Genomic DNA, 12677 nt, shown 5'->3' with positions numbered 1-12677 from the left:
AAATTACAGATGAAACTCTAAGTAGGAATTGTTCTTAAATTTAGCTCAAGGTTGAAGGAATGAACAGCTGGTTTACACAGGACTGTAACCCGTATGTTTATGTCAAGCAGCAACCTCCAGTGTTAAAAAATGAAGCCAATGTGGAAGTTCAATAAACTGCAGTTCCTTAAGTATCCACTTGAGGCTGGCCCCTAAAATCCCGACAAGTCACATACACCCCATGTTAAAATGCCTATTTTGACAGCAAAAACAAACATGATTACAACCTCTGTGTTTACATTTTTTGAAGAATAAGATTTCTGCATAATTGTATGACAGGTAGTTTAGACCAAGCATTCTGATTGGACAAGAGGCATGCCATGAATGATGGGAACAACATCACTGAGACTTTTAACAATATGTATCACTCTGCCTCATGAATTAATTTACACTTCAGGGACTTTCAGATAGAACGCGGTGCGTTCATTATCTGTGTTGCTCTGGGCAAGAGCGCATCTGCGACCTTCTGAGCTTGCCGTTCTTGTGTGCTGCGCTGAAGTTAAAAAAAGTAAAACTTGACGCAGCGCTCCGCGACGCAACCTCCACATTGTTTTGGTAACCTAGCAACGTGCACCGTTGCTTTTTTGGTCGTGTGCGTTCCCCTTCTGCTCTGCACACAACGCTCACGGCGTCCTAGCTGAGAGGCCCTTTACAGCTCACAGTGTTTGTCTTTATTAATCTAATCTCACTGATTTCGTTATAACATTTATTTTAACATACACGTAAATGTTCATGTTAAAAAGTAGCTGGTCTGTGGTAACATTGGAAACGAACAGACAAACAGGAGAATATTTGGGTTGCTCGGCAGCAGAATAGTTCCAGTTAAATTGTTGAAACTATTTGAGTTGCTGGAGTTAAAAAAAATATCTGTTGTTTTTTACTTTATTCTGCTTGTATAACTGTTCCAGTGTTAATCTTCACACCATTTTCTAATTTAGTCATTTCTAAATGTCCTTTTATATTTAGTCAGATATTAGTCATTTGTTATTGATTTAATTTAGTCAATTAGTCACTGACTAAAATTGCACATCATTTTAGTTCAATAAAATCAGACGCAAGCTTTTTTTTCGATCATCAGAAGCTGCAAACACTTCTTTATCAAGTGATAATCCTCACTTGTAATGTAGTTTTCATTTCGTCACATTTTCATCAATTAGATGATGAATTAATATTATTCATCAAATCGTCAAATAGTGGAGTTTCGTCTCGTCATCGTCATAGTTGATTAATTTAAAAAAAAACCTTCGTCAACGAATATTTTCATCATTTATTTAGTTGACGAGATTAACTCTGAACTGTTCACACTCGAGGTTGAGATGTTTTACTTTTAGTACAACATTACTCCCTCTTGTGTTATATTCCTTAATTAGGGATGTGTAACCGAGATGCTGCAAGTGGGCGCATTAAAGCTTGAGGCTCCACCCCTTTAACAACCAATGAGTGACATCACTGAGCTTACGTCCATGTTTTATACAGTCTATGGTTAATGTCAAACATGGTCAGTGTTTCTTCAAAGACGACTGCAGTGATTAATAACCACATCAGGTCCCCTCAGCTAACACTTCTGCATATCGGGCCTCACTGATGATATTCTGTTTGAGACGCTGACAGGATGTTCTTGCCATCCCTGAATAACTGTCATGGCTGCTCACCAAACGTTGCTGACTCATGGATTAGAAAAAACACAAAGCCAATCCTTTTGTTTATGAAACCCTGAATGTTATAATTTCCTCTCATCTTGTTGTTATTTTCCTCCTCCCAAGGAGCTTTCCATGATGATTATTCAGACATTTAAAGCCGCTCTGTTTTCACACACACCACTTGTGCTGCGCTGCACGAGAGCACACAGACCTCTTGAATCACTGCGGCGCCTCGACATCCGACGTGAGAATTACCCACACTGCACTGCTCGGGCAGATAATGAATCACATAGCATTTGCTCATGCTAATTACTAATTATGATAAGGAGCGCAAAATGAACCCAGAGTGATGAGGTAGTGGGTCGTAACAATGATGACATTGTGACGGCGATAAAGAGAGCGATCCATTGATCCCAGATGGCAACAGTGATGAAGAAAAGCGACGCTACTAGACACGACTGGATTATTATAATGCCAATATGCAGCTCCATCCAGCATATTAGCTCATCCTCCACTCTGATGAGCATGTATAAGTGCAGTGGTGGGATTATGCAAATGGAAAAATTGAAGAAGCTGGCGGTTTCCCTGGCAGTCGACTTCAAAGCTTCCAGGACTGGAGATGGAATTAGTGCTCTGCCTAATCCCACTGGAGGAGGGCTGGGAGGGGGGGAGCTGCACTTTATTAATGCACCAGCAAGTTTAATCAGAGAGAAGAAGAAGAAGAAGAAGAAGAAGGGGAAGAGGAAGGAGCGGCGGGTGGAAAAAGAAAAAAGGTAGAAAATTGAGAGAAAATGGGAAAGTAGCGGAGTGGATGCTGGTGTGTTTCTGAACAGGGGGGGAGGGGGAGTAAAAGTTCAACACAACATGGATCAAAGGGAATTTTTAAGGCAGACCTGCTACCCTATATGATTCACGATGCCCAAACACAGATCCTTCTCCTGCCAAACCATCACACCTTCAGACATTCACTCTTAATAGCTGCAGCAAAAAAAACCCATCAGGACCGAAACAGAAGCTTAAGGGCAGATCGATACACACACATACACAGCTGAAGCTTGTACTGTATGTTCGCCCCGATGTTAGGAAGTGGCTCTCTGTGTATTTGCAGAAACTCTAGATAACATACACACAGCAAACTAGTCCTGGATCTTCCAAGCGGCTCCTCAGTGAATTATAGAGCATGACTTTTATTATTATCAGGATCTCTGTGCAGCATTTCAATGAATCAGGGATTCTGTAGGATGAAATATTGGCCGTTTAAGATCTCATAATTCAGAAATCTTAATAATAATAATAATAATAATAATAAATTAGAGTGATATAGCACTTTTCTAAATACTCAAAGACACTTTAACAGGAAACAACAAAAAACAAAGCAAAAACTAAGAGAACAATACAACATAGAAGCAGTGTAGAGGGAAGAGGATGAGAGTCAGTGGTTGTAGGCGGTGATGAAAAGATGAGTTTTGAGGGATTTCTTGTAGGAAGTGAGTGTGGGGGATTCTCTGATGTTTTTAGGGGGAGAGTTCCAGAGGGTGGGAGCGGCAATGGAGAAGGCCCTGTCCCCCCAGGACCAAAGGTTGGTCCTGCAAGGGGGGGGGGGGGGGGGGGGGGACCTGAGAGATATCTTAAAAGTCTGAAAAATGTCCCAACAGACAGAAATCTCATTTGTAGGACAGGACAGCCTATTGTACAAAAAAAAACATTCTGTAGCCCCAATAGTTCGATAAATGATCCAGTAATGAAGACTAACTGATCCCAAATTTTACTCTCCCTGTTGTTAGTTTAGTGACTGGTGGCGCTGTCCATGGTGCTGAATTAGCACAGCTCGCCCCAGTACTTAAACATGTTGGAATTCCTTTGGTTAATGGTTTTATTAATACTAACTTTATTTATATAGCACCTTTAAAAACACAAGTTTACAAAGTGATTTGACATACACAGCTAAAGCATCTAAATAAAAAGCAACAACAACAAAACAGAAGAGCCCGTACAACAAACCCAACAAACATATTTATCCAAACTATCATAAGAACACTGTCTCGCCTCCAGCTAGTCCGAAATGCAGCAGCGAGGCTTCTTACTGGTTGTAACAGACGACATCACATCACTCCAATTTTAGCTTCATTACATTGGCTTCCTGTACGTTTTAGAATCGATTTTAAGATTTTACTCATTACTGTTAACGCACGGACGGGGCTGGCTCCAAGCTATATAACAGAGCTACTGACACCATATGAGCCAGCCCGCAGTCTTAGATCCTCAGGTGGGGGCCTCCTGGTCATTCCAAAGTCTGGGCCTTTTCAGTCAGGGCCCCTCGACTTTGGAACGACCTCCGTGAGAAGATAAGACTCGCAGACTCCCTCAATTCATTTAAATCTCTTCTTTAAACATACTTTTCTAGACTTGTCGTCTTCTTAATGTCTTTTCTTACTGGTTTTACTATTTTTAGCTTCTTTTACTTCTTACTGTCCTTTTATTTATACTGTTATTTTAACTCCTCTTATGTTTTAACTTGGTAAAAGCACTTTGTAAACCTGTGTTTTTAAAGGTGCTATATAAATAAAGTTATTATTATTATTATTATTATTATTAGAAGAACCGAACATGAGCTGAGTCCAAATGGACAAAAGACTGAAGATGATTTGGGAACCAAACTTGAGTTGGTCTGGGGGAAGCTTCTTCAGAGATCCACCGTGGTGCCCGGACTTGATGAAACCCCTTGACATATGAAAAAGGACAGAAATAAACGAGAGACAAACTCTCAGTGACATCTCCCATTGGTTACTGATGGGCGCTTTGGAAGCCAATTGGAGTCACCATGCTGCAAATGTTGTCTCTTAGGAGGCTTAAAACAGGCTGTCGTGTTACAGAACATTACGCTCTCCCATCAGTGAGATCAGCCAGGTGTCTTATAATGAATAACTCTTATCCTTCATAAAATCCCCATCATGAAGAGTGTGTATCCACAAAGACAAAACTCTTTAATAGCCTTGTTTTTTTTAACAAGGCTATTAACATGATTAGTGCTGTAATAACGGGTATTTGTGATTGATTGGTCAGCCTCAAGTGGACACTCAAGGAACTGCAGGTTTTTGCACTTCTGCATGGGCTTCATTTTCCAACACCTGAGGTTGCCACTTGGTCATGGTCTGACCTATCAACGTGACCAGACTATTTGGTTTGTTTAGATCAGCATTTGATTTACTTCACTGTCCTGGAATGAAAATATTTTTTATCCCAGGATTAAGACTTATAGTCATCCATTACAATGAGAAAACCAGCTTTGGAAACATACAATGAGAACAAGAAGTCGAGACCTCAAGAAAGCAAAGAGAATTTATTCATCACAGAAAATGGAGCAAATCAAAAAAATCAAAAAATGTATGGTTGCATGTCCGCTTTAGGCTTCCGTATTTTTGAGATTCAACCAGTACATGAGGACTCATCAATGTGTTTCTAATTTTCTGATAACTTCTGTACAGAGAATATTTTGGGGAATTGAGCTTGGCATTTTTCCATTTTTTACAAGTTGCAAGCCTGAAAATCCAACATTCAGATTTAAGCATCTATTTCATTAGCATATGCATCTTTGTTTAATATGTTTCACCAGCAGTTGTACTTCATTTCCTGAGAGGTACGGTTACAATTCATCTCAATTAATTCACATGCTGACAGTGAGTCTCCCGTCAGTCTTGAATAATGCACGACTTGCTTTAGCAGGACTTCACTGAATTTTCATGTAATTAATTGTTGAAGCTTGAGACCATTTATTTATGAAAATTATACAGTAAGTATACATAATATACAGAAGACTATGTCCAGTGCCAAACTTAGCTCATTAATGTCATTGTGAAGAAGAAGAAGAAAAAGAAGACAGGACCATCTTAGACGGAGATATGAGACATGGTCATGCCTCAGAGCGTGAACAGTTCACATGTACTTTATTTATAAAATCCTGGCACGACTCCTGTCTCACACATCAACCCGTTTGGACTCACATATTGACGTATAAATCAGCCGGCCGAGCTGGTGACTCTTTGATATACACAGTTTGATTCATGAATCCGCTGCCTCATACTGCTGTATAACATTATATCTGTATGAGAGCCCTGCAGTGCTCTGGATCATCTGCAGCCTGCCAGAGCTCGATCAATAAGGCAGTGTTGATGAATTTAACATAATTAGAGCTGCAAATATGAAATCTCCCCCTGCTTCTTGGCATAAAATTGATTGTGTGAGAAAACAGCAAAATTGATTTTTCTTGGAAACAAAGTGCTGTGCATTTTAAAATGCCTTTTTAAAAAGCGAGCAGATCAACATTTTTACGAATACGTTTGCATGTTTCTCAAGTTAATCTTTCTTTAAAGAAACAGCAGCGTCAAGACAAACAGTGGTTAAAACTAGTGGACTGCAGACTCATGTACCTGACAGTATGCATCGGATTGTGTGGATGTCTGCAGGATCAGCACGCTGCTGCAGTCAACTGAATCAAGTTATGTTGCACACCAGCACCTTCACATGGACGCTTTAAGGTACTGTGCAAACCACTGGAACAAAAAACTGCAGTAAAGATCAGACGAACTCAACAGAGTCATGTTACATTTTGAAACGCCGAGACTTTTTGAATAAATCCATGAGAGTCAAATATCATTATTTCTGCAGATTTCTTTGGCTGAGGTCGATAAAAAGAGTGATGTCATCGGTTTATATCAAACAGACTTTTTACACCGTGTTTGTAAAATATCCCAAAATGATAGATCCATTGAAGGGTCTAATTTTTTAAGTTATTGCTTCTGTTTATTCTTTTCATTTTTACGGTTCACAACCGAAACGTTGGGATAATTTCTAATAAATTGATGTCATCTTAAATCTCTTATCTCCTTTTATCCTTTTTTATCCTTTTTTTGGTTTCAATCTGCTTCTTTCATTCCTTCTTTCTTTTTGGTGTTTTTATATTGACTTTTACTCTTTCTTCTGTGATTTCTTGCTGCTTTTAATTTGTTCTGTATACTTCCAAAAGGTGCCTATTCAGTGACCAAACCCACCAGTTTGGGTGTGTATGAAAGGCCCGCCTACTGTAGGTGTGTGTGGACGAGGCCTCAGAACAGAACGTCGGATTTGCGCTTAACCAATCATCTCACCTCAGCATTATCACTCAGCATACATTCACGCTTTACAAACGATGTGCCTTTGCTTCCTTCTTTCCTCAGGGAAATGCTAAGTACAACTTAAATACAGCTACAGTTACTGCTAATTAATAAGATGCTTGAAAGAAAACAAACATGTTATTTTATGTTTATTTTTATGTTGCCGGGTAACTTCTTCTTGGACTGAATAAGCTTCTGCAGACTGCGACAAATGTCTTAACTTCAGAAGTATTCACATCGAGTTTTTTACCGCCTTCCAGTTGTCCTAAAAAATAAGTTATCAAAGATTTAACCTTCAGATGCAGTTAATTAAAAGTGACAGTCGCTGGAGGAGACCCACACCCATCACACTCTGACAGAAGGACGCTCACACCCCTGCATTACTTGAATCTTTTCACCATCTTTCCCAGCATGCATTTCATCTGATAGCTCGTCTCCTCAGAAGAAAGGTCACAAGAGAAACGCGGAGAAGCCGTGAAGATGAAGCGAGCCGGCTGCGCTCTTTGAACTGAAATGTCGTTTGCTCGCAACATGTCGAGGTGGCGTCGTGTAACCGAGGCTCCGCCCACGCCGGATCCCCTTCTGCCTGACTTTAGACAGCTGCTTGAGTTCTTCTAAAGCTCATGTTTTTTCTAACCACACAGAAAAAACATCTTGCAGGAATCATCTTTACTTGTGCCAACCATTAGAGGACATATTCTCCTCGTGCTTTTCATGCTTTAGCTCATTAAAAGTGTGAAGCGTGCAGTTTGATCTGCGGTCTTCAGTGAGTTACAAAAATCAGCTTGAAGAAAAATCCATCACGAGAACATTCTGTTTGTTCTTTAGATAAAACTTAGAGAGGTGAAGGGATTGTAAAAGTGGTTTTATAAAACAACATTCTTTCATTGACAAACTTTGGTTTTCACAGAAATAATGCATGCGGAACAGCAGCACAACTAGAGTGAGTGCTGTCAGATGGCGCCCCCTTAGGGAGGCTTCCTACTGTCATTGCAAAATTTGCACATTTGGAGCTGCTGCTTTGGTTTAAAGGGGATATATCATGAAAAAAACACTTTTACAGTGTTTTTGAACATTTATTTGGGTAACCTGAGTGTCTACTGACCCACAACATGTGAAATAAACCCACCCAGTCCTTTGTTTGTGGTCTGCATAAGTCTTAGAACACAGAGAAAAAAGCTCAGTTTCATATGTGCTCTCCTTGTGATGTCACAGTGGGATTCTGGTAAAAAGCAAAAAAAAAACTCCCCTCCCCTGGTATCTCCACCCATGGACTCCACCCCCAGCCTAGAATAAAACTTTTGCACAGGTCGGCCATTTTTATTCTCGCTAGCAAAGGAGTGATGTCTACCGGGAAAACTCAGGGGGCGGGGTCATTACATTTAAAGAGACACACACACCAAAACGGAGCGTTCTGAGAGAGCTGGTTTATACAGGGTCACAAACCTCCTCTGGTGCTTGATTCATGTTATATTTTGATCAAAGCACAGCACAGATGTTTCATTTAGACCACAGGGGACTGTTTGAAAATGTGTAAAAGGGGGATGATATGTGCTCTTTAAAAGTTTGTCAGACCTCAGGGGGCCCACTACTGGCCTGGGACCCCAAGCAGTTGCCTGCCTTGCCTATTGACAAGAAGCTCCTCTACTCACACAAGAGACCTAAGCACTGCTCTATGGGGGGACAGAGACTTGTACCCTAACCCAGGACTGATCTTTAAAACAGCTTCTTCTTAACACCACTGCTCTTAGAAGTTGTCCCTATGCTCGTGTTTTTAACTCTGCTTGCTTTCACTTGTTTTATTTTAGATGTTGCCTTTATGCTCTTAATCCAAATTGTAGCACTTTGAGATTTTCTTCACATGTAAAGAGTTCGGTAGAAGGTCATCAGAAAATCACTGGACTTAACAAAAGATGTGTTACTAAAGATGTAGTTGGCACCATCCACACAAGCTGTGACTGTCTGTAAACATCGACATCAACATTTCCAAAGGGTAATAAAACTGTTGTTTCTCTTTATTGGTCGATGTTCATCCTCTGAACACGCTTAGTTGTCTGTTAAATGTCGTTTCTGCACGCAGGAGGCTTAAGAAGTGCTGACTGAAGCGCGGATTGCAAACGCTGACGCTCATGTGTCGAGCTCTAACGCTGCCCTGCAGTTTGACTTGGCGCTCATTACCACAGAGTTCTGCTGCAGCTGATCCGAGCTAATCCACCGCTTTGATGTGATGTTCATGTGCATCATCATTAAGAACACTGACGACACTCTCTCTCTGTGATTCATGGAAGCAAACTGAAGACTGACACTCATGAATTTGGCATCACATCTGTTTGACAAGTTGTCAGACAAAAGGTTTTTGGTGTTAAGTGTGTTTCTACACTTGTGAGGACCGTTACAGTTTATACCCGGCTAAAAGCATCGCTGACGTCTCTCTGGAGAAGGAGAGTTCGATTTATGACTGATTTTATCAGTTTGCATGATAAGAAAACATACAGTTGGCATAAGAGTTGACATTGTACTGTGGTCATCTTTTGTAAACCCCATTCCTGCCTTCTCCCGCCGCCCATCCCAGTTAACCCCAAACCCACCCACCGAGTCAGGAATCCTGTTCCAATCTGAAGGTAGCCTGTTTCCACAGTAGCCTACCCAGGAGTCTCATTCACACTCATGCATACTAGGACAAGGAGCAACAAAAGAGAGGAAATAATAAATTAATAAAGTAAATGAAGAAAAAACCATTGGACAAACAAAATAGACACAAAACAAAACCAACCAATACTTCAAGACAGTTCCTTAAATAATTCCATAAGACATTCAATACAACAAACAGAGGCGCTGCTTGGGGCCCCAGACCAGTAGGGGGCCCCTGAGGGCTCACAAACTTAAACCAAAGCAGTGGACTAAATGTGCAGATTTTGCAATGACTGTCGGAAACCTCCCTAACAGGGCCCCATTTGAAAGCACTCCTGCTAAACGTTGCATTCATTATTGCTTTGAAAACAAAAGTTTGTCAATGATTAATATTGTTTTTTAAACTATTTTAATGTCTTTACTTTAATTTTTATTTTTTATTTAAAGAGCTCATATTCTGCCCTTTTTGGGGTTCGTATATTTAATCTCTGTATCTACTTTTGTACGTTCACAATAGATAAAGTCTGAAAACTGTTAGACACTGTTAGACCCCACGTGGGCCAAGTCTGCTCTGATTGGTCTGCCGATCCGCTCTGTCGTTATTGGTCAGTTGCTCAACACGCTTCTCGGAAATTTCAACATGAGCTGCAGGGCCACAACGAGCCAATGGGCTTAGATCAGTGATCTCACACTATGCGCTTTAGTGTGTTTTCCAAGTGTCCTGTGCATGTTTAGGCACATCTATGTGCAAAAATTCTAAGTACGGGGAAACGCGGCTTCTCCTACGTCCTCCTGTTAGCTGTAGCATTAGCTGCATGTAATGCTCGGTTCTAGCCCTCCTCGAAAAAAATTTGTCAGTGTGACGTCATTGTCAGTGTGAGATCACTGATCTAAGCCCATTGGCTCGTTGTGGCAAGCCCTGCAGCTCATGTTGAAATTTCCGAGACGCGTGTTGAGCAACTGACCAATAACGACAGAGGGGATCGGCAGACCAATCAGAGCAGACTTGGCCCACGTGGGGTCTAACAGTGTGGGCTCAACAGAGTGTAGCTGACGGACTCAGAGCGTAGAGGGAGCAAGGAGGAGCAGTTCATGAAAACAGACACTTTTTTTCAGACTTTATCTATTGTGAACGTACAAAAGTAGATACATAGATTAAATATACGAACCCCAAAAAGGGCAGAATATGAGCTCTTTAACACTTGAAGAGTTACTGAACTCTCCTGATCATAACTGGAAAGAATAAATAAACAAGAAAATCTTTATTGTCCCTGAGGGGCAATTTGGTTAGCGACAGAATTCCATGCAGGAACCACACATCATAAGAACATCACAAAGACATAAATACATAAAATATCATCATGATGGATGAGAATGAGATCAGAGACACAAAGACCAACAGTAAAAACAACAATCTATTTCATGCCCTGTTGCACAGTAAACGGAGCCGACCTAAACGGAGGCAGTTGAGCCTTGTTAAGCAGATAATCAGGACTCTGAATCCAAGCTGTGTGGAACCATTTGGGATTTATTAGCATAGATTGGAAAATTGGTGATAAAAGCAAAGCTATAAACTTTTATTCTAAGCTGCACACGAGCCTCAATAGAAGTGTTAGATGCTATCGACCGCATTGGTTTTCTATCCTGGTATTCTCAAAAACTTGGGATGTGTTAGGTGGGGGTTGTTTCTGTAGTAGATGAACAATGATGAAATTGGAAACAGACTGTGGGTCATCTTAGATTTATTCAGCCATGGTCAGACAACACAGAAACACAACACACATAGCTGACAAAGTGCAGACCATCGCTGTCCCACGCTGACCAAGATCTTACAATCGCTGGCAATCATTTACAAACATTGGCAAAGTGGAAAAGTCTTCATCTTCACAGTGTTGCTTATATTCTGCTAGAAGGTACAGCCCACAAATTCCTGGCTGCTTCGGTTCATCTCTAAAAAGCTGGAAAGAAGACATCACCTTGACTCTTAAATATCAGACATATACATTTCTTCAGTCTCAGAGTCACATTTCCTTTTCAGCTCACAACAGAAACTTCAATCCAAATATAACTCTGCTGCTATGAGGTCTCACACTACAAGAGAAACCACAAACTCTCACTACCTCTAAAGGTGAGATAATGAGCACTGGAGACCCAGAGGCTGTTTTGGAAACCGCGTATTACATACTACTATCTAAATCAGTATGCAGTATATACTGTATACTGAGTTCAACAGTAGTACGTAGTGTGACTGCCATGCTTGGTTTCCGGTCCTGGAATGTGGAAGTAAACAACAGCCCATCTGGAGGTAATTAATTAAAATAAAACAAGTCTACAATCCCTCATATATTCTGTCATTTATACACCTCGCCCTGGGTTGAAATATGATTGGCATGCTATTAAAGTTGTAGAATACTTTTCAGACATTCAGGTTGAACTTTTACTCAGCTGTGAATAATATGAAGAGCAAGCCGAGGACCCTGTAGCTGCAGCTGCTGGTCCAGCTGTGGCACATTCACTGTACAGTCTACAAAGCAGGAAAATCCGAGGCGGTAAGACTTATAAATATATGAACATGTCTTATTTGTTATTGGTTCATAATGTTGCAAGATATTCAGTCACCGCCACCGACGAGTTCAAACAGCTTCGCTCCGTCATTTTGATCTCTGACCTGGCACTTTGCATTGTGGGAAACAGTACAGCGAGGTAGACTGGTCCGATGCATACTGTACATTTTTACCCGAATCAGTATGACATCCTGGTATTTTTGGCATACTGCATAGCCTATATAAGCCCCCCCACATCTGGTTGCAGCAAGTTGATTCTCTTGCCCATCACACTGAGTAGAGAGAGTGAGTGCCCCTCACACAGCAACTTTCAACAGGCACAATAGAGTCTCTCCCGTGCACACATAGCACACTTCATTGTACTGAACTGCCTCTGTTTTTAAAGGTGCTATATAAAAAAAGCTATTATTATTATAGTATTCATAGTAGTAGTAAATGTAGTGGACCTATCGTATCATTGTAATGCTGCATTGTATGAAATGTCTCAACAGGAATCACTTCAACTGTTTCACATTTTTTAACATCATCATGTGCCTCAATTTTTAAACAGATCATGTCAGTGCTATGTCTTGTGACAAATGATTTTAATTACATTTTGCAGCATTCATTGATGTTTAAAATCACCATTCCTACCATGGAGATTTATTTCCCTT

The sequence above is a fragment of the Labrus bergylta genome, chromosome 14 (assembly GCF_963930695.1).
Source record: "Labrus bergylta chromosome 14, fLabBer1.1, whole genome shotgun sequence".
Taxonomy (NCBI): Eukaryota; Metazoa; Chordata; class Actinopteri; order Labriformes; family Labridae; genus Labrus; species Labrus bergylta.
The sequence above is the reverse complement of the archived record's forward strand: the minus strand, read 5'-3'. Positions refer to the sequence as shown.